Source organism: Trachypithecus francoisi, unplaced genomic scaffold, assembly GCF_009764315.1.
Source record: "Trachypithecus francoisi isolate TF-2019V2 unplaced genomic scaffold, Tfra_2.0 Lachesis_group2, whole genome shotgun sequence".
Lineage (NCBI taxonomy): Eukaryota > Metazoa > Chordata > Mammalia > Primates > Cercopithecidae > Trachypithecus > Trachypithecus francoisi.
Genome location: NW_022681465.1, coordinates 113,822,723 through 113,842,940, shown reverse-complemented (window position 1 = coordinate 113,842,940; position 20,218 = coordinate 113,822,723). Strand labels below are relative to the sequence as shown.

Below are 20,218 nucleotides of genomic sequence, written 5' to 3'. Positions count from 1 at the left end.
CTGTATGGCAAGGGTTTCACCATTTTGGCTCTCTATAGGTGTGCTAGCTATGTATGTGTTTGTGTCTATAAAACACCACATTATGAATGCTTTTTACATTGTAAATTACTACAGTGTTCTTAAATTATTTTAAAATAAATAGGTAAAAAAAAATTTTTAAGTTTTAAGTTAGGTAAATTCATATAGTGAACTTTGGTTTTATTTTACTTAATCATGGCCAAGAAATAGAATTGATACGTATTGCCAAAGGCCAATACTGTTTCAAGTTAGTCTACAAATTTAGTGACCCTGTTTTCCAAACCAAAATCTAGACACACCATTTGACATTAGAAAAAAAATTTGAATCTGAAGTGACGTGGAAAATCCAGAACATAGGATTACTAGCCTACGAAGTGATTATTAGGAAAGTTATATGTCAATTTCAACGCAGTTTAAATAAAAGAAGGTAAAACTCGTTAGAATGTATACCACATGTGACTTTTAGAAACTGTAATGTTAAATTACTCACATGGTTCCTAATTAAGGAACATTGGTTTTGCAACTTTCTGTATTTACATTTTCTTGCTCAAGTTAGGAGTCCAAGATTAAAGAACACCACCACCAACAACAAAAAAGACCAATTTGTAACTGTTTCTTTTTTTTTTTTTTTTTTTTTTTTTTTTGAGACGGAGTCTTGCTCTGCCACCCAGGCTGGAGTGCAGTGGCCGGATCTCAGCTCACTGCAAGCTCCGCCTCCCGGGTTTATGCCATTCTCCTGCCTCAGCCTCCCGAGTAGCTGGGACTACAGGCGCCCGCCTCGTCGCCCGGCTAGTTTTTTTTTTGTATTTTTTTTTTTTTTTTAAGTAGAGACGGGGTTTCACCGTATTAGCCAGGATGGTCTCGATCTCCTGACCTCGTGATCCGCCCGTCTCGGCCTCCCAAAGTGCTGGGATTACAGGCTTGAGCCACTGCGCCCGGCCAACTGTTTCAAACACTCTGGTCATCTTAACATTATACAATTATGATCTTGCTTAAAGTTTGAAATATTAAAAGTCTTTTTTTGAGACAGAGTCTCGCTCTGTTGCCCAGGCTGGAGTGCAGTGGCGCTATCTCAGCTCACTGCAACCTCTGCCTCCCATGTTCAAGCAAGTCTCGTGCCTCGGCTTCCCAAGTAGTTGGAATTGCAGGCGCCCGCCGCCATGCCCGGCTAATTTTTGTTTTTTTAATAGAGATGATTTTTTGCCGTGTTGGCCAGGCTGATCTCAAACTCCTGGCCTCAGGTCATCCACCCACCCCAGCCTCCCAATGTGCTGGGATTACAGACATGACCCATAGTGCTCACCCTAGTTTTTATTATTGTTGTTTTTGTTTTGTTTTGTTTTTTGAGGCAGAGTCTCGCTGTGCTGTCCAGGTTGAGTGCAGTGGCACGATCTTGGCTCACTGCACCCTCTACCTCCCAAGTTCAGGCGATTCTCCTGTCTCAGCCTCCTGAGTAGCTGGGACTACAGGCACTTGCCACCACGCCCGCCTAATTTTTGTATTTTTGGTAGAGATGGGGTTTCACCATTTTGGCCAGGCTGGTCTCAAACTCCTGACCTCAAGTGATCCGCCTGCCTTGGCCTCCCAAAGTACTGGGATTACAGGCGTGAGACACCGCGCCCGGTCGCCTCAGGGTTTTTTTTTTGTTTTGTTCTGTTTTGTTTTTAAGGTTATAACAAAAGGTTAATGAAAGGCAAATCCCCGCTTGCCAATTTGTCTAATGTATATTATTATCATATTAATAGAAACTTGTACCAATTTGTATTTCAGACAAATGGAGCTTCTTATATCTAAAATGTTAAAACAATAAAACTGTCATTCTTCAAATAATGTCATCCCTTGGCCCTTGCAAATTAAAATACAAATTATGTTCTTAACACTACTAAAATTTCTTTACGATTTCCTACCTAACTAAATAACTTATCTCTTCCCTGCTCTTTCCGTGTTAATTAAACCTCTCACTTTACCATTTTCAAACACTTTATTCTACCCTTTCATCACAACTTCCTCTCATTTACAGTCTTTTTTCCCCTCATCTTTACCCAACTGTCAAAACAGCTTTTCAGTTACCTCCCTGCCTTTAGAGTGCTGACCCTTTGTTAGTTTCTACTTTTCACAACCACATCGTCTTTTCTCAACTGCTCTTTTGTCAACTGAAAATTGAGAGCAGCTTTTTTCTACATAAATCGAATGGTGCACTGTGATATAATTACTCAGTTTATGCGATTATTTAACTTCAGCCTCTTAATCTAGAAAATTTTACCTATGATTGATTAATTATAGGTATCAATTTCTTGCCAGCTTATATGGGATCAGGATCAGTAAGTACATATGTCCATGTAGTCAAAAGAATATGTAAAACTTTGAAACATTTTATGTAATATGGCATGTCTTCTCAGAAAAAAATAGCCTTTTCTCCCTGCTTGAAACAATTCCAATACAGTTTTAAGAGGCGTCAGAGAGGCATTCTATGGCTTTCCATCTATAAGTAAATATCTTTTCTCCTAAGATGAGCTGATGTAACCCACATTTTAGTTGTGAATTCCCAACCCTGATTTTTTTGTATGTTTTTTAAAATAGTAAACTTCCTAGAAAGTAATATATTTTCTTTTACCGGAAGAGGAAGAAAGTACTTTAGTAGAGTTTCAAATTTTAACAGTTCCTGTTTCCCACTATGCTCTGAAAATTTGTAGGGCGGTTTATGAATACCCTCTGATTTTAGAATCTGTGGGCGAAGGCATCTGTTTTAGTTACAGAGTTTATTTCCATGCCCTTAATAGGAGATGGCAGTCTTCAATGGGGTGTTCATACATTGGTCATGAGATATGGCTTTTTCAATGAAAAGACATCTATGAGATAGAAAACCTTTGCAGGAAAGAGAGTAAAAGCCAGATTTTATTTTTAATTGCCTTACATTAGGTAATAACAACTTCCTTTTAAACGCCCTCTTTTTAATTACCAGAATACCACTGTTAATTCAAATAAAGTCAGATTGAAAAATAGGTTAAAAGATATCTCTCTATATAAAAGAAATATCATAATTCCTAGTTGGTAGTACATAGTCATGAAGAAACTAACCAGCAAAGAGTAAACGTAATGGTAAGAATGAAAGAGTTGCAGGGAAACAGAATTTATCCAGTGACTCTCCAAAATCATCCCACTTCCTCCATTTACATAGCAGATACCGGGTACCATTGAGTTGTGTATGGCCTGTAATAAAACCATCTTTTATTATCAGTAATGTTTTGAACAGAAGCAAAGTAGTTAAACAGTCTCAAGGGTGGGAACATGTGTTTGGCATCTTCAAGGCAAGGCTTGAAGACAATTTATTAGAGAAGTTTGAGAGTGGTAGAGTAAAGGAAGCTAAAGAATTAGCCTTAGGAAAACTATGGTAGATAGCCATGGGAAATGATCTCAGAACTACCTCCTGCTCTGATTTTTACTGTAAATTCATTTATTTTCCAAACATGGTCAGAGGGATACAAATGTAATCCTAGATAGTGAAAGAGGATGCTAGAAAGTTTTCAGTTAGCTGCTGTTGAGGGCCCAGATAGAACAAAATTAGAGGAAATGGTAGTACAACTGTCTATATAAAATTGTTAAAATATTCAGAAAAGATGGGGATATTGTACCTTTGAAAAAATTGTCTGACTTAACCTGGATTGGTTGGTTGATTGTTTCAAGCAGGAGTTAGGGAAAACAGGCTAGAAAAATATGCACATCTGCAGAGAACTACAGGAAAGAATGTGGAGTAAAGGTTGTGCTGTACCTGTGCAGTTACTTAGAATGGAATGCTGTGGAAGCTGATTGCCATGGTAACCAATAATCTTTTTCCTGAATGGGGGAACAGAACAACCATGAGGAAAATGTTTTAAATGAGCCACCTTGTTTTGTGACTGTTATGGTGCCAGCTAAAACAAAAACAACCCACAAGATATTTAGGACAGTCATTCTTATGGAAGGAAATGTCTTTATTTTCAGAGAGACAAGGCTGAGGCAGAAATTCTGGAGTATTTCAAAGAGAGATGGGGCTTTAAGATGGCAATTGCAAACTCTCTGAAGCAGAACATAATGGATAAATATTATGTTTATGGCTAAAGCAGGCAGAAGCAAGACCTAGAACCCGTGTTAAAGTTTCTCCCAAGCATAAGAATCAGAAATAAATGAAGATTCTCAACACTTGAGAGTTTCAGCCAAAATATTTCATGAATTATTTATGAGGCTTTTTTTCATCTTGTTCTAAATTTTAATTTCTCTAAATATTAAATGGAAATGGTAAATGTTTCTGTATTAGTTAGGGTTCTCTAGAGAAACAGAACCAATAGGGTATATATAGGGAGAATGATAGGCAGGTAAGTAGATGATTGGCAGATACGTAGATAGATGTGAGATTTATTATGGGACGTGGCTCATGTGATTATGGAGGCCAAGAAATCAATGTCTGAAGCTGGAGAACTAGGGAAGCTGGCAGCATATTTCAGTCTCAGCCTACAAGGCCTGAGAACCAGGGAAACCAATGTTGTAACACTCAGCTCAAGGCTGAAGGCCGGAGAACTTGGAATTCTGATGTCCAAGAACAGGAGAAGACAGATACCCCAGCTCCAGAAGAGAGAGATAATTTGCTTTTCCTCTGACTTTTTGTTCTACCTAGGTACTCAGCAGATTGGACAGTGCCCACCTACATTGGCGAGGGTGGATCTTCTGTACTCAGTCCACAGATTCAAATGCCATTCTCTTCTAGAACCACCCTCAGACACACCCAGAAATAATACTTTACCCACTACTTATGTATCTTTTAAGCCAGTCAAGTAGATACCCAAAATAAACCATCATATCTGTAGTCAATATTTATTCTATTATTACTATTATTATTATTTTGAGATAGAGTCTCGCTCTGTCGCCCAGGCTAGAATACAGTGGCACGATCTCGGCTCACTGCAACCTCCGCCTCCTGGGTTCAAGCAGTTCTCTGCCTCAGCCTCCCTGGTAGCTGGGATTACAGGCACCCACCACCACGCCCAGCTAATTTTTGTATTTTTAGTAGAAACAGGGTTTTACCATCTTGGCCAGGCTGGTCTTGAACTCCTGACCTCAGGTGATCCACCTGCCTCGGCTTCCCAAAGTGTGGGGATTACAGGCGTGAGACGCTGCACCCGGCCTCTTCTATTATTTTTAATAACGAATCATATATTTTTATAATATATATCAGTGGTCCCCAACCTTTTTGGCACCAGAGACCGCTTTTGTGGAAGACAATTTTTCCCCTCGGTAGGGTGGGGGAGATGGTTTCAGGATGAAACCGTTCCACCTCAGGTCGGCAGGCGTTAGTTAGACTCTGGTAGGAAGCGCACAACCTAGATCCCTTGAATGAATGAATGAATGAATGAACTTGCATGTGCAGTTCACAATGGGGTTCATGCTGCTGTGAGAAAGAACCCTGAACCGTCATGCTCCTAAGATTCACGCTACTGATCAGACAGGAGGTAGGAGGTGGAGCTCAGGCAGTAATGCTCACTCACCTGCCACTCACCTCCTGCTGTGCTGCCTTGTTCCTCACAGGCCACAGACCCATATCAGTCTGTGGCCCAGGGGTTAGGGACCCCTGATATATATGATGGCAATACATGATAAAAATATAGTTTTCCTGTTTTGATTAGGTCATCTTCTAAAATCTCTTACACTTAGAATAAAATCCAAACTCCATGCCTGGACCTAAGAGGTACTGCATGATCTGGCCCCTGCTCACCTCTCTTACCTTGGTTTCCATTTCCCCCTCCATTGCTAGTGTGTGGGATGGTGCATTGTCAACTGCGTGAGCAAAAACTCCAGGTAATGGTGACTTAACCAATAAGGTCATTTTTTAATTTGCTTATTAAAAAGAAGTCTGGAGGTAGGTGGTCTTAACAATTGATTTGGAAAGTCCAAGGTGTCATTAGAGTCTTTCCATCCTTTTATTTTGCTATCTTCATGTGTTGTCTTTTAAACCTGGATTGCTGTCCCTTTCTTTTTTAGAAGATTATTGTATTTCCAGGCATCACATTCAAAGAACACCCAAAGCAGGAAGGGAGGGAAGGAGACTGAGTTCTTTTCTCTTTTATGGCTGCTTTTCTTTCTTTCTTTTTTTTTTTTTTTTACCATGGAGAAAAACTCTGAAGGGACCTCAAGAAAATTCCTTCTCATGTCTTGTTGGCCAGAATTAGATTACATGCTCATCCCTAAATCAGTGATTGATAGTTTGGAACTGGATTTTCATGATTGGCTTAGACAAATGGTGGTTCACCCCTTGAGTCTGCCTATTGCGACTGAACCAAATTAAAACTCTCAGCATGGAAGAAAGACCAGTGGCCATTGGGCAAACAAACCACATATTTGCCACGCAGCCTGAAGCCACTCATATTTCTGCTGATCTTCAAGTATGACAAGCTTGCTCCAAATGCAGGGCCTTTGCACTGTTTTTGTTGCTTCTGCCTGGAACACGTATGTCCAAGACCTTCACATAGTGTGGTCCTCCTCATCATTCAATTCTGTGCTCAAATTACATCTCTTGAAAAAGATCCTCTTTATAAAATATCTGTACCTCCATAGCCATTAATCTTCCACTTAATTTGCTTTATTTTCTTCATAGCATATTCAACACTGTCTAAAATAGTATTATATATCAGTGTACTCGTAGAATAGAGCCCCATGAAGAAGAACTTTGCCTACCTTGTTTACTTTCCTGTCTATAATAGCAAGACAATGTCTAGCACAGAGTGGGTGCTCAATAAATGATTACTGAATGAATGGATTTGCTAGGACTTTCGGTTATCCTTAGGTAGAAATTACTTAAGTCAGGATTCTTTTTTTTTTTTGAGACAGAGTCTTGCTCTTTAGCCCAGGCTGGAATGAAGTGGCCTGATCTCAGCTCACTGCAACTTCTGCCCCCAGCTCACTGCAACCTCCACCCCCCGGATTCAAGCCCTTCTCCTGCCTCAGTCTCCCGAGTAGCTGGGATTACAGGCGCCTGCTGCCATGCCCAGCTAATTTTTTGTATGTTTAGTAGAGACGGGGTTTCACCATGTTGGCCAGGCTGGTCTCAAACTCCTGACCTCAGATGATTCACCCACCTCGGCCTCCCAAAGTTCTAGGATTACAGGTTTGAGCCACAGTGCCCAGCCTAGTCAGGGTTCTTAACAAGTTAGCTGGAGCAAACAACAGCATCTGCTCTAACTAGAACACAGGGACTTGGTAGGGTGGTATACATAGCTCATAGAATCATTGGGAGGGCTGGGGAATCCTCACGCTGAAGTCCCCGGAACAAGAACTTGTAGGAAACAGAACATTCAAATTAGGTATTTTGAGTTGTGCTTAATAAAAAATACTACTTTTTTTTTTTTTTCCAGAGACAGGATCTCGCTCTCTTACCCAAGTTGGAGTGCAGTGGCATAATCACAGCTCACTGCAGCCTCAGCCTCCCAGGGTCAAGTGATCTTCCTGCCTTAGTCTCCCAAGTAGCTGGGACTACAGGCACATGCCAATACGGCAACTAATGTTTGTATTTTTTGTGGAGATGGGGTCTCACTATATGCCCAGACTGGCTCAAATTCCTGGGCCCAAGCAGTCCTTCCGCCTCGGCCTCCCAAAGTATTAGGATTACAGGTGTGAGCCGCTATGCTCAGCAAAATGCTACTCTTTACAAAGGTGGGGCACAATATAGGAAAACCATAAGAGAGAGGACAGTGGCTGGCATAGCAGCACAGACTATCCCATCTGTGCCTGAAAGGACAGGAAGAAAGAGCAATGCAAGGAACCTGGAGGCAGAGACGGCTGTGTGGAAAGCGTTGTCTGAAGTAGCTATATCCTTTGCTTAAAGGTCACAGCCAGCTCACAGAGACCCCACAATGAGGCAGCCCAGGAAATGAATAACTCAACTTTACTCTCCTTCCCACCCCACCTGCCATCTCCTGTTGCATTCCTCCTTCTAAAGCTGACATACAGGAAGCTGGGCAGAGAAGCCCAATGATGCAGTCCACGTCGTCCTGGGGCAAGGAGCAGGAAAAAGAAGGCTCAAAGATGGATCTGGAGAGGCAAACTAAAGATACCCAGCCCAAATTCTGTTCAGCTATCAGATTAGCAGTTATTTTAAAGTTTGACATATGGGAAAACAAGCACTACCACACAGTTAGTAGGAGTGCAAATTGGTATATCCTTAAAGACATATATAAATTTTGACACAGCAGTTTCACTTTAAGGAATTTATCCTACAGATACTCTTTTTCAAGTGTTCAAATAAACGTAGATTTTTTTGTATTGCTTTAAAATGAAAAAAGGGAGAAGAGACAACCTGTATGTCTATCAATAGAGGACTGATACAATCATATAATAAAATACTATGCAGCTATTTAAAAGAATGAGGTAGATCTATAGTTCTGATATGGGAAGATGCCTAATACAGAAAAAAATTCTGGATGGATATAATAAACTGAATTGTGGTTAACTTGAGAGAGTGCCATTGTAAATTTGAGATTTAAAGAGGAGAGGAGGATTTTAAAAGATTTCTGTAACACCATTTGTATTGTTTGCATTTTTTATCATGATTATATATTATTGTAATAATACAAAACCAAACCATATTATTTTGAAAATATTAAAAATACACAAATATGTTTAAAATTCAATTGTGGGAGGACCAAAAAAGACGTTAATATACTCTTAATTGTCCTATCTTTCTCTCCTTTATATCTTTTTTGTTAGAAAATACTGTAAGTTGGCTGGGCACGGTGGCTCACACCTGTAATCCCAGCACTTTGGGAGGCCGAGGCGGGCGGATCACCTGAGGTCAGGAGTTCGAGATCAGCCTGATCAACATGGAGAAACCCTGTCTCTATTGCATCATGAATAGTGGGATACCCTGTTGCTGAAGAGTCAATTCTATGAGGCTGCTAAGCAGTTTTACAGTTGTATGCTAGAAGGGAAAGGAAGTGTTGTATAAAACAGAATTTGGTCAACCTTTGTATTCATTGTGGGTCCTTAGACCATACCTGAGTTTATGCTAATGAAATTACTCAACACAGGGGTAGGCCATACCAGAAATGCTAGGCATGTGTTTAGAGGATGAGGGCTTTGAGTAAGACATTATTAGCTCAGCCTCTGAGAAGGAGAAAGGGACTAGGGATTGAGTTCAGTTACATGGCGAGTGAATCAATCCGTGATCCCTATTTAAGGAACCAGCAATAAGACTCTGGACACTGAGGCTCAGGTGGACTTCCCTAGTGAGTAGTCATACACCTGTGTGCCAGGAAAGTGTCCTGAGGACACGGAAGCTTCACATTTGGGGTCCTCCCAGACCTTACCCTATATATCTTTTTAGTTGTCTGTTCCTGATTTGTGTCCTTTTTTTTTTTTCTTTTTGAGACATAGTCTAACTCTGTCACCGGGCTGGAGTGCAGTGGCACGATCTCAGCTCACTGCAACCTCCACCTCCCGGGTTCAAGCTATTCTCATGCCTCAGCCTCCCGAGAAACTGGGTCTATAGGCACGTGCCACCATGCCCAGCTAATTTTTGTATTTTTAGTAGAGACGGGATTTCACCCTGTTGGCCAGGATGGCCTCCATCTCCTGACTTTGTGATCCACCCGCCTTGGCCTCCCAAAGCACTGGGATTACAGGTATGAGCCACTGCGTCTGGCCTTGCGTCCTTTATAATAAAACTATAATCATAAGTATAGCACTTTCCTCAGTTCTATGAATTATTCTAGCAAGTTATTTAATGGGAGGGGATGGTGGGAACCCCTGAGTTTGTAGCCAGTTGATCAGAAACGTAAGTAACCTGGAAACTCCTGATCTTGTGGCTGGTATGTGAAGTGAAGTCAGTCTTGTGGGAGACTGCCCTTAGCCTGTGAAACATTACCTAACTCCAAATAGGTAGCATGATAATTGCACTGCAGAAGGAAAAACCACATACCTCCTCAGAACCCAAGAGACAATGAGAAACTGTCTCATGACACCCTCCTGAAAGATAGGAAGGCAAGTGAGAAATTGCCTTGAAGCAACTCCTCCCAGGTCTCCCTTGGTCTCATGTTCCAGGAGGATCACAAGAAATTCTGCAAAAATTTATGTCAGCTACAGTTAAGGCTTGCATGAAAAAAGGTCTGGAAATATGTTTGCCAAAGTAATGGGCTGGGCACAATGGCTCATGCCTGTAATCCCGGCACTTTGCGAGGCCAAGGCAGGAGGACTGCTTGAGTCCAGGAGTTCAAGACAAACCTGGCCAACACAGAGAGACCCTGTCTCTACAATAAATAAAAAACAAATTAGCTGGATGTGGTGTTGAGCACCTATATAGTTCTAGCTACTCAGGAGGCTGAGACAGGAGGATTGCTTGAGCCCAGGAGTTCAAGACTGCAGTGAGCTATGATCATGCCTCTGCACCCCATATTGGGCAACAAAGCAAGATCACATCTCTAAAAACAAACAAAAAAAACAAAGTGATGGTAGTTGTCACTGGGTCATGGAATCCGAAGACTTTGGCTTGCTTTTTGCTACCTTTCTTCATTATACTTTATAGAGGCAATTTAGGGTGTGGTTAAGTATAGACTCTGGGGACATCCTGCCTAGGTTTGAATTTCAGCTCTGTCATTTAGTAACTTCATGTTCTTGATACTGATCCACTAAGCTGCCCTTTCAATCCAAGGGCTCAGCCAGCTCCAGTCTCTCCTAGGAGTGCATTCACCTCTTTTATTAATACCTTCTTCATCTACAAGAATGTCATGTGGAACTATCATTTTCCTTCCTGAAATGAAGATTTAATATGTCCATGATAATGCCCTAATTTATCATCTTTGTTTTTCCATTAAATTTTAAATAACCCAATGAGTAACAAGAAAAAAAAAAAAATTCTAGCTTGCCATGATTAATTTCTTGGCAAACCAAGACTTTAAGCAAATTACTTAGCCTCTTGATGCCTAAGCTTTCTTATTTGTAAAATGGAGAATAAATAATAGTCCTTACCTCATACAGTTGTGAGGATTAAGTGAATGAAAACAAACAAAACCCTTGGAACGGTGCCTGGTACACAAAAAGCACTCATATATGTTAGCTATTTTTAAGACTTTTATATGTTATTTGATTTGTATACAGTGACTACATGTTACTGTAAACCAAATTAAAACATACAAAAACATCAAATTTTCTGTTTATATCTCATTAATTTACATTTTTCAATTCACAACTAGACTAATTAGCCACTTCTTTTTTTGAGACAGAGTTTTGCTCTTGTTGCCCAGGCTGGAGTGCAGTGGCACAATCTTGGCTCACTGCAGCCTCTGCCTCCCGGGTTCAAGCGATTCTCCTGCCTCACCCTCCTGAGTAGCTGGGATTACAGGCACGTGCCACCACACCCAGCTAATTTTTTTGTATTTTTAGTAGAGACTGGGTTTCATCATGTTGCCCAGGCTGGTCTTGATCTCCTGACCTCAGGTGATCCACCTGCGTTGGTCTCCCAAAGTGCAGGGATTACAGGCGTGAGCTACCGCACCCAACCAATTAGCCACATTTTTGCTTATCATCATAACATTTCATAGTCGCCATGTAGAGAAATGGGATAAATTTAAGCTAGAGAAAGCATTTGAAAACTGAGATGAATATCTTAGATGAATATATACATATAACTTTACTTAAAATTCTTTCACCACCACCTGCAAAATAAACCAAAGTTAACATTTTAGTCTTATATGTATTTAAAGGAAGTGCATTAAAACGTTCATTATATTTTATCTCTGGTTAATGAAATGTTGTATGCTTTTTCTTTATACATTTATACATATTGTAAATTCTTTCAAGTGAGCATGTGTTACTTTTTGGAATCAGAAAAAAAATGTTATTTTTCAAGGTAAAATTATTGTTATCAGAGTTCTTTTTGAACTGTGCAAAGAAAGAAACATAAAATATTTGAGGTTCCAGTAAGATGAGAGATTACTTTTGAAACATTCTGAAATTATATTTTCTATTGGTTTTTAACAAGATTTACAACCTACTCAAAATGCAGTAGAGTGGGCATCACAAAGCAAATTTATTTGAAAGCACCAGAACCAGTATATGAATAGTCATGACATTCAGCAACATGTCCCTATTGAAAAACAATTTTAGAATCTATAATGTTGGTTGTTGTACTAACAGGGTAAGCTGCATGTAGAATAAAATGAAAAATAAAAGTGGTGATTAAAGATAATTAGAGATTAAAAAAGAAAATATTTTAATGAAACTACCCTTTGTAATGTTAATACTAATCACACTCAAATACAAACATGAACTTTGAGAATAGCAGTAAATTCTTATATAGGGCTATTAAGAACATGAATTTTGGAATCAGATGGATTTTGAGTTTGAGTCCTCTTGGCCCAGCCAGGTAGCATGGGATGTGTTATTTAAACACATCATCTGTAAGCCTCAGTCTCCCAGATTCTAAGATGTGAATACTGATAGTACCTGAAGGATTTATTGTAATAATTAAATGAAATATTTACTAAGCAAATGCTTAGTAAATACACTCTTTACATATGAAAGACAGAGTCTTGCTCTGACGTCCAGGCTGGAGAGCAGTGGCGCAAGTTCTGCTTACTGCAAGCTCTGCCTCCTGGGTTCACGCCATTCTCCTCCCTCAGCCTCCCAAGTAGCTGGGACCACAGGCACCCACCACCACGCCCGGCTAATTTTTTGTATTTTTAGTAGAGATGGGGTTTCACTGCGTTAGCCAGGATGGTCTTGCTCTTCTCACCTCGTGATACGCCTGCCTCGGCCTCCCAAAGTGCTGGGATTACAGGTGTGGGCCACCATGCCCAGACTTCTGTTTCTTTTACTGATGTGAAAATTAGTTTTCATGATATTGATTCTTCCTATCCATGAGCATGGTATGTTCTTCCATTTGTTAGTGTCCTCTTTTATTTCACTGAGCAGTGATTTGTAGTTCTCCTTGAAGAGGTCCTTTACATCCCTTGTAAGTTGGATTCCTAGGTATTTTATTCTCTTTGAGGCAATTGTGAATGGAAGTTCATTCATGATTTGGCTCTCTGTTTGTCTGTTACTGGTGTATAAGAATGCTTGTGATTTTTGCACATTGATTTTGTATCCTGAGACTTTGCTGAAGTTGCTTATCAGCTTAAGGAGATTTTGGGCTGAGACAATGGGGTTTTCTAAATATACAATCATGTCGTCTGCAAACAGGGACAATTTGACTTCTTCTTTTCCTAACTGGATACCCTTGATTTCTTTCTCTTGCCTGATTGCCCTAGCCAGAACTTCCAACACTATGTTGAATAGGAGTGGTGAGAGAGGGCATCCCTGTCTTGTGCCAGTTTTCAAAGGGAATTTTTCCAGTTTTTGCCCATTCAGTATGATATTGGCTGTGGGTTTGTCATAAATAGCTCTTATTATTTTGAGGTACGTTCCATCAATACCGAATTTATTGAGCATTTTTAGTATGAAGGGCTGTTGAATTTTGTCAAAAGCCTTTTCTGCATCTATTGAGATAATCATGTGGTTCTTGTCTTTGGTTCTGTTTATATGCTGGATTACGTTTATTGATTTGCGAATGTTGAACCAGCCTTGCATCCCAGGGATGAAGCCCACTTGATCATGGTGGATAAGCTTTTTGATGTGCTGCTGAATCCGGTTTGCCAGTATTTTATTGAGGATTTTTGCATCGATGTTCATCAGGGAAATTGGTCTAAAATTTTCTATTTTTTGTTGTGTCTCTGCCAGGCTTTGGTATCAGGATGATGTTAGCCTCATAAAATGAGTTAGGGAGGATTCCCTCTTTTCCAATTGATTGGAATAGTTTCAGAAGGAATGGTACCAGCTCCTCTTTGTACCTCTGGTAGAATTCAGCTGTGAATCCATCTGGTCCTGGACTTTTTTTGGTTGGTAGGCTATTAATTATTGCCTCAATTTCAGAGCCTGCTATTGATGTCTATTCAGGAATTCAACTTCTTCCTGGTTTAGTCTTAGAAGAGTGTAAGTGTCCAGGAAATTATCCATTTCTTCTAGATTTTCTAGTTGATTTGCATAGAGGTGTTTATAGTATTCTCTGATGGTAGTTTGTATTTCTGTGGGGTCGGTGGTGATATCCCCTTTATCATTTTTTATTGCGTCTATTTGATTCTTCTCTCTTTTCTTTTTTATTAGTCTTGCTCGCGGTCTGTCAATTTTGTTGATTTTTTCAAAAAACCAACTCCTGGATTCATTGATTTTTTGGAGGGTTTTTTGTGTCTCTATCTCCTTCAGTTCTGCTCTGATCTTAGTTATTTCTTGCCTTCTGCTAGCTTTTGAATGTGTTTGCTCTTGCTTCTCCAGTTCTTTTAATTGTGATGTTAGAGTGTCAATTTTAGATCTTTCCAGCTTTCTCTTGTGGGCATTTAGTGCTATAAATTTCCCTCTACACACTGCTTTAAATGTGTCCCAGAGATTCTGGTATGTTGTATCTTTGGGAAGGGGAACATCACACACCGGGGCCTATCATGGGGAGGGGGGAGGGGGGAGGGATTGCATTGGGAGTTATACCTGATATAAATGATGAATTGATGGGTGCTGACGAGTTGATGGGTGCAGCACACCAACATGGCACAAGTATACATATGTAACAAACCTGCACGTTATGCACATGTACCCTAGAACTTAAAGTATAATAATAAAAAAAAAAGAAAAAAAAAGAAAAAAAAAACAATTAGTAAGTCACTGAAAAAAAAAAGAAAATTAGTTGCATTTTTTTGTATTCCTTGTATTACCTTACAATCATCTACTTAAGAGGAACTATAAAATGAAAAGGGAACATTCGACTATGTAAGAATTAGGGAAACTGGCTCTGTCTTCCACCACCCAAGATGCCAAAAGGAACAAAGGCCAAGGGGAAGAAGGTGGCTCCGGCCCCTGCTGCCATGAAGAATCAGGAATCCAAGAAAGTGGTGAATCCCCTGGTTTAAGAAAAGGCCTATAAATTTTGGCATTGGACAGGACATCCAGCCCAAAAGAGACCTCACCTGCTTTGTGAAATGGCCTTGCTGTATCACATTGCCGTGGCAGAGAGCCATCCTCTATAAGCGGCTTAAAGTGCCTCCTGCGATTAACCAGTTCTTTCAGGCTCTGAACCACCAAACAGCTACTCAGCTGCTTAAGCTGGCCCACAAGTACAGGACAGAGACAAAGCAAGGAGAAGAAGCAGAGGCTGTTGGTCTGACTGAGAAGAAAGCTGCCAGCAAAGGGGATGTCCCCATTAAGAGACTACCTGGCCTTTGAGCAGGAGTTAAGACCGTCAAACCTTGGTGGAGAACAAGAAAGCTCAGCTGCTGGTGATTGCACACAATGTGTGGCACACAACGTCTGGTTGTCTTCCTGCCTGCCCTGTGTTGTAAAATGGGGGTCACTTACTACATTATCAAGAGGGAAGCAAGACTGGGACGTCTAGTCCACAGGAAGAACTGGATCATTGTCACCTTCACACAAGTTGATGTGGAAGACAAAGGAGCTTTGGCTACGCGGGTGGAAGCTATCAGGACCAATTACAACAACATATATGATGAGATCCGAGACAATGTCCTGGGTCCCAAGTCTGTGGCTCACATTGCCAAGCTCAAAAAGGCAAAGGCTAAAGAACTTGCATCAAACTGGGTTGAATATACACTGTTGAGTTTTCTATATATAAAAATAATTAAAGTAATGCAAATTTTCCTTTAAAAAAAAAGAATTAGGGAAACCAACTTCAAATTTCTGAAATGTATTCTTTTAAAGCATCTGAAACCTGTGTGTTTTTTACACAGCGGCATACATACCAACTCTGTGATCTTATCCAGTGTAAAAGGAAAGCAAAACAGAGACCCTAGCATACAAACAGAAAATATTTTTTACTTCATGTTCAGTGATCTCTGGATCCTTCTGAACTAAGCTACATTTTGGTCTTTTTCATCTATAAACGGGAGTGCAGATTATCATTGAAAATTGATTATTATCATTGAAAATTGTACCTAACTACAATTTTATCTAAACCTCCACAAGGCATTTACCCTTAAGGAAAAAGTCTGTCTTCATAGTTTTTCTGCCCTGCCCAAAACCTACTTTAGAATGAACACCGAGGCTTCAGTTACATGGAGCTTTCCTTTTGCTCATGGCACTCCCTTAACTAACAGCATCTCCCTGCGATCCCTTTATTTGAAAGGGGAATCAACACTCCTGGACATTTAGTGTAAAACAATGGAAGCTACTACCTTTCTGTCTACTTACCCGAACTTCAGAGTTTTCCTATTTTCCTGTCATTTCCCCCATTGCTATTGTAGGCATTCTCTACTTAGAAGAAGTCACATCATCTATGACCCTGGGTATTCTGGCCTCCAGATTACTTACACAAATTTTAAATATATTTGTCCCAGCAGAGGGATCTTCGAAACTCTGCTCTTTAGGCTTCTCCAAATTAGGATGTATTTATTGATTCATATACTCTTTCATCATTTTAAACCAGCTCCCATCCCTATATCTATATATATAAATTTTTTTTGAGACAAGATGTGGCTCTATTGCCCGGGCTGGAGTGCAGTGGCACAGTCTTGGCTCACTGCCACCTCTGCCTCCCAGGCTCAAGCCATCCTCCCACCTCAGCCTCCCCAGTAGCTGAGACTACAGGCGCGCACCACCATGCCCGGCCAATTTTTGTATTTTTTGTATAGACGGGTTTTCGCCATGTTGGCCAGGCTCGTCTGAAACTTGTGGGCTCAAGCGATCTGCCTGCCTCGGCCTCTCAAAATACTGGGATTACAGGTGTAAGCCACTGCACTTGTCTCATGTATTTTAATAAAATACATGCTTCCAATCCAAGGAAACCCAATTTAAAAAATTCTTATTTAAGGGAGGCTGAGGCAGGAGAATCGCTTGAACCCGGGAGGCGGAGGTTGCAGGGAGCCGAGACTGTGCCATTGCACTCCAGCCTGGGTGACAGAGCAGGACTCCGTCTCGAAAGAAAAAACAAACAAACAAAAACTTATTTAAGAATAGGAAATGTCTCTGCATATAAAGATTTTTGAGAAGTCTTATGTCTGTAAATTGGATTTGCTGGTTTCCCCTTTGCCACAATAGTCATTATTTCCCTAAAGAGCTCACAATATTTATACATGAACTTCCTTTATAAGCTATGGTGCCTTTTCCCCAGTAGGTTGTTTTTACATTTTTCAGTGATCCTACCATTTAATTACAGATTCAGCTAGTTTGTCCAGTATAGTGTGATACTCACTATGTGTATGTTTCCACAGCTATGCTTGCAACTTGTCTTTCAGATAGAATTCAGATAGGCAATTCATCAGTCCCCTGGAAAATTTGCCATAACAGGGTACACAACTTTGCTAGCAATTGCACAACGTTACCCTTGATATTCTTTAAAATCCTAGGTAGAACAAATTCTGTTGATTTATCTCTTTCTGGTGTGTTAGCTAGGTCCTGGGCATTTCCTACTATTCATTCATAAGAAAAACACCACCTTATATTTGTATAGTGCTTTATGCTTTGCAGTTATTTTCAGCTTTTCACTGGGTACAATAATATCAATCTCTGTGAATCAAAAGGTAATTATTTTCCCTACAAACCTAAAACTGCTCTAAAAAGTGAAATCTAGCTGGGCACGGTGGCTCACGCCTGTAATCCCAACACTTTTGGGGAGGCCAAGGTAGGTGGATCACCTGAGGTCAGGATTTTGAGACCAGCCTGGCCAACATGGTGAAACTCTGTCTCTACTGAAAATAAAAAATTAGCCAGGCGTGGTGGTGGGCGCCTGTAATCCCAGCTACTTGGGAGGCTGAGGCAGGAGAATTGCTTGAACCGGGAGGTGGAGGTTGCAGTGAGCAGAGATCGTGAGATTGTACCACTGCACTCCAGTCTGGACGACAGAGCAAGACTTCATCTCAAAAAAAATTATATGCCAAGCATTATGCTAATGTATATTTCCTCACTCAACCCATAACAACCCTAATGGGATAGGTATTCTGTATTCATGCCATCTTTATAGGGAAGGAAAAGGAAGCTGAGCAGGAATTTGTCATTTGCCTAAAATCCACCTGCATTTGAACCTAAATCTGCCTAATTCCAAACCTTTGCCCTTAACCTCTATGCCCTTTTGCCATTTAATTAGAGCTAGATCAAGCATTTCTAGGACTATGGGTAGCTGGATTAGGATTCAAACTGTCTGCATTCTGGTCTGGCACTGCCACAACCATTTGATCAAGGGCAGGTGAATTAACTGGTGAGAACCTGTTTCTTTATATGTTAAATGAGATGATAGATTACAAGACTTTAATATTTTCTATTCTGTGATTTTATTTATGTAAATATTCACTAACCACCATGTTATGAATAGGCACAAAACCAAAGTAAAAGACATTAAATTTAAATTTAAAATAAATTTTAACAGAAAGTACATGTTTGTTTTATTGTTTTACTTTACAGCCAAAAGCAAACGAAAACACCAGAGATGCTCATTTAAGCAGTAGGGCCCTAACTTTTGAGTGTGATGGCAGTTACGTCTGTAAATGAATTTTATTCATTGCTGTGATGGATAGATATATATGTTCACTTCCTGCAAAAATTGAAACAATGTTAACAGTATTTAATCTATTTATTCAGAGTGTATTCAGAGAGATTTAATGAAGAAATTAACACCGTGTCAGATGGGATGGGGCAGATCAATGTCCTATAATTGTGGGGCCTAAATTTGGCTAAGTCAGATTTAGTTTTTCTCAGATAATTTTAGGGTTGCCAGGCTTTCCTTATTCTGTACATAATGATCCAGCCTTTTCTTGCCCCTGTTTATAATGGAAACCTTCTATGCTGGTTATTTTGCCAATGCTGCCCAGTCCTTCCCTTTCCTCTCCACCTGCATCTCTTCTTCCCCCTTCTGTGCCCTGGACTGTGCCTCAGAAGGCTGAAATGTGCTAACTGTGTCTCCATAAGTCTGTTTGAATTGAAACACACAGGGGATCTGAGAGTGTAAAGTCGGCATGTCTTCCCTGCCCCCACTTTGGCACCCCATCTCTCACAGTAGCCGCATCACTCCCCAACCACACTGGTCTTCTTCCCCAGCTCCAGCTTCTACTGGGCCCTGCTAACTACTCTATTTTCTTTGTTTCTACAGCCCCAGGGGGAAAGTGGTTTTCCCTCTGAAGGTGGTCCCTGGGTATCTCACCGTATTTTGTCTCTTCTTAACCTTGCTTATGTATGTTTGAATAGTCTTTTCATTAAAGTCTCTTCATTTGAACCATCTAGATGAATTTTGTTTCTTCCCCAGGATCCCAACTAATTCACTATCACTTACCTAAAACTCATTGAATTGGAATTTAAGCACCTCATCCCAAAGATGACATTGACTTCAATCAATGAGTACATGTTGAGCATCTTGATGTGCTTAAGGGTGTAACAAGAGCTATGACAGGTACAAGAGTCATTTGAGGCTAGCCCAAGTGCGGTGGTGTCTACAACAAATTGATCACAGTTAGTGGCAGGTTTCTTTGTTTCTTTTCTACTCCCATTGCTTCACATGACTAGCCTTAAGAAAAAAAGTCATTTATGTGGCATTCTTGCCCTTGAGAAGTTTATACTTTAGTTAGGAAGTCCATGATCAACACATTAAACGATTAACATGGAACATAGGACTTTAAATCTTAAATTAGGTAGCTCATAGGACTAGGCAGGTGAAAGCAGATAAAATTATCTTAGGAAATGCTCACTTTCCATGCCCAGTTAATTTTTTATGTTTTTAGTAGAGACAGGATTTTACCATGATGGCCAAGCTGGTTTTGAACTCCTGACCTCAAGTGATCCTCCTGCCTCGGCCTCCCAAAATGCTAGGATTACAGATGTGAGCTACCACGTCTGGCCGTGTATTTTTTTTTTTTTTTTAAAGGAAGGAAGAACAGAAGTCAAAGGAAACAGAAGAACAAGTCAAAGGAGCCAATTTGGGAGATTTTAAGCTTTTCTTTTCTTTTTGAGACAAGGTCTCGCTCTTTTGCCCTGGCTGAAGTGCCTGCATTTTAAAATTATCTGAATTGGAATTTTTTTATTTATCAGACTTATAAAATATATTATTGTGAACTAGAAAGTATTAATGAAAGCTGGGCATGGCAGCTCACGCCTACAATCCTAGCGCTTTGGGAAGCCATGGCAGGAGGATAGCTTGAGGCCAGGAGTTTCAGACCAG

At 40.3% G+C, this 20,218-nt stretch overlaps 1 pseudogene; it reads left to right on the top strand.

Annotated features, from left to right (window-relative positions):
• Nucleotides 1–14,719: 14,719 nt before the first annotated feature.
• Nucleotides 14,720–18,558, top strand: LOC117066078 (annotated as a pseudogene).
• Nucleotides 18,559–20,218: the final 1,660 nt, after the last annotated feature.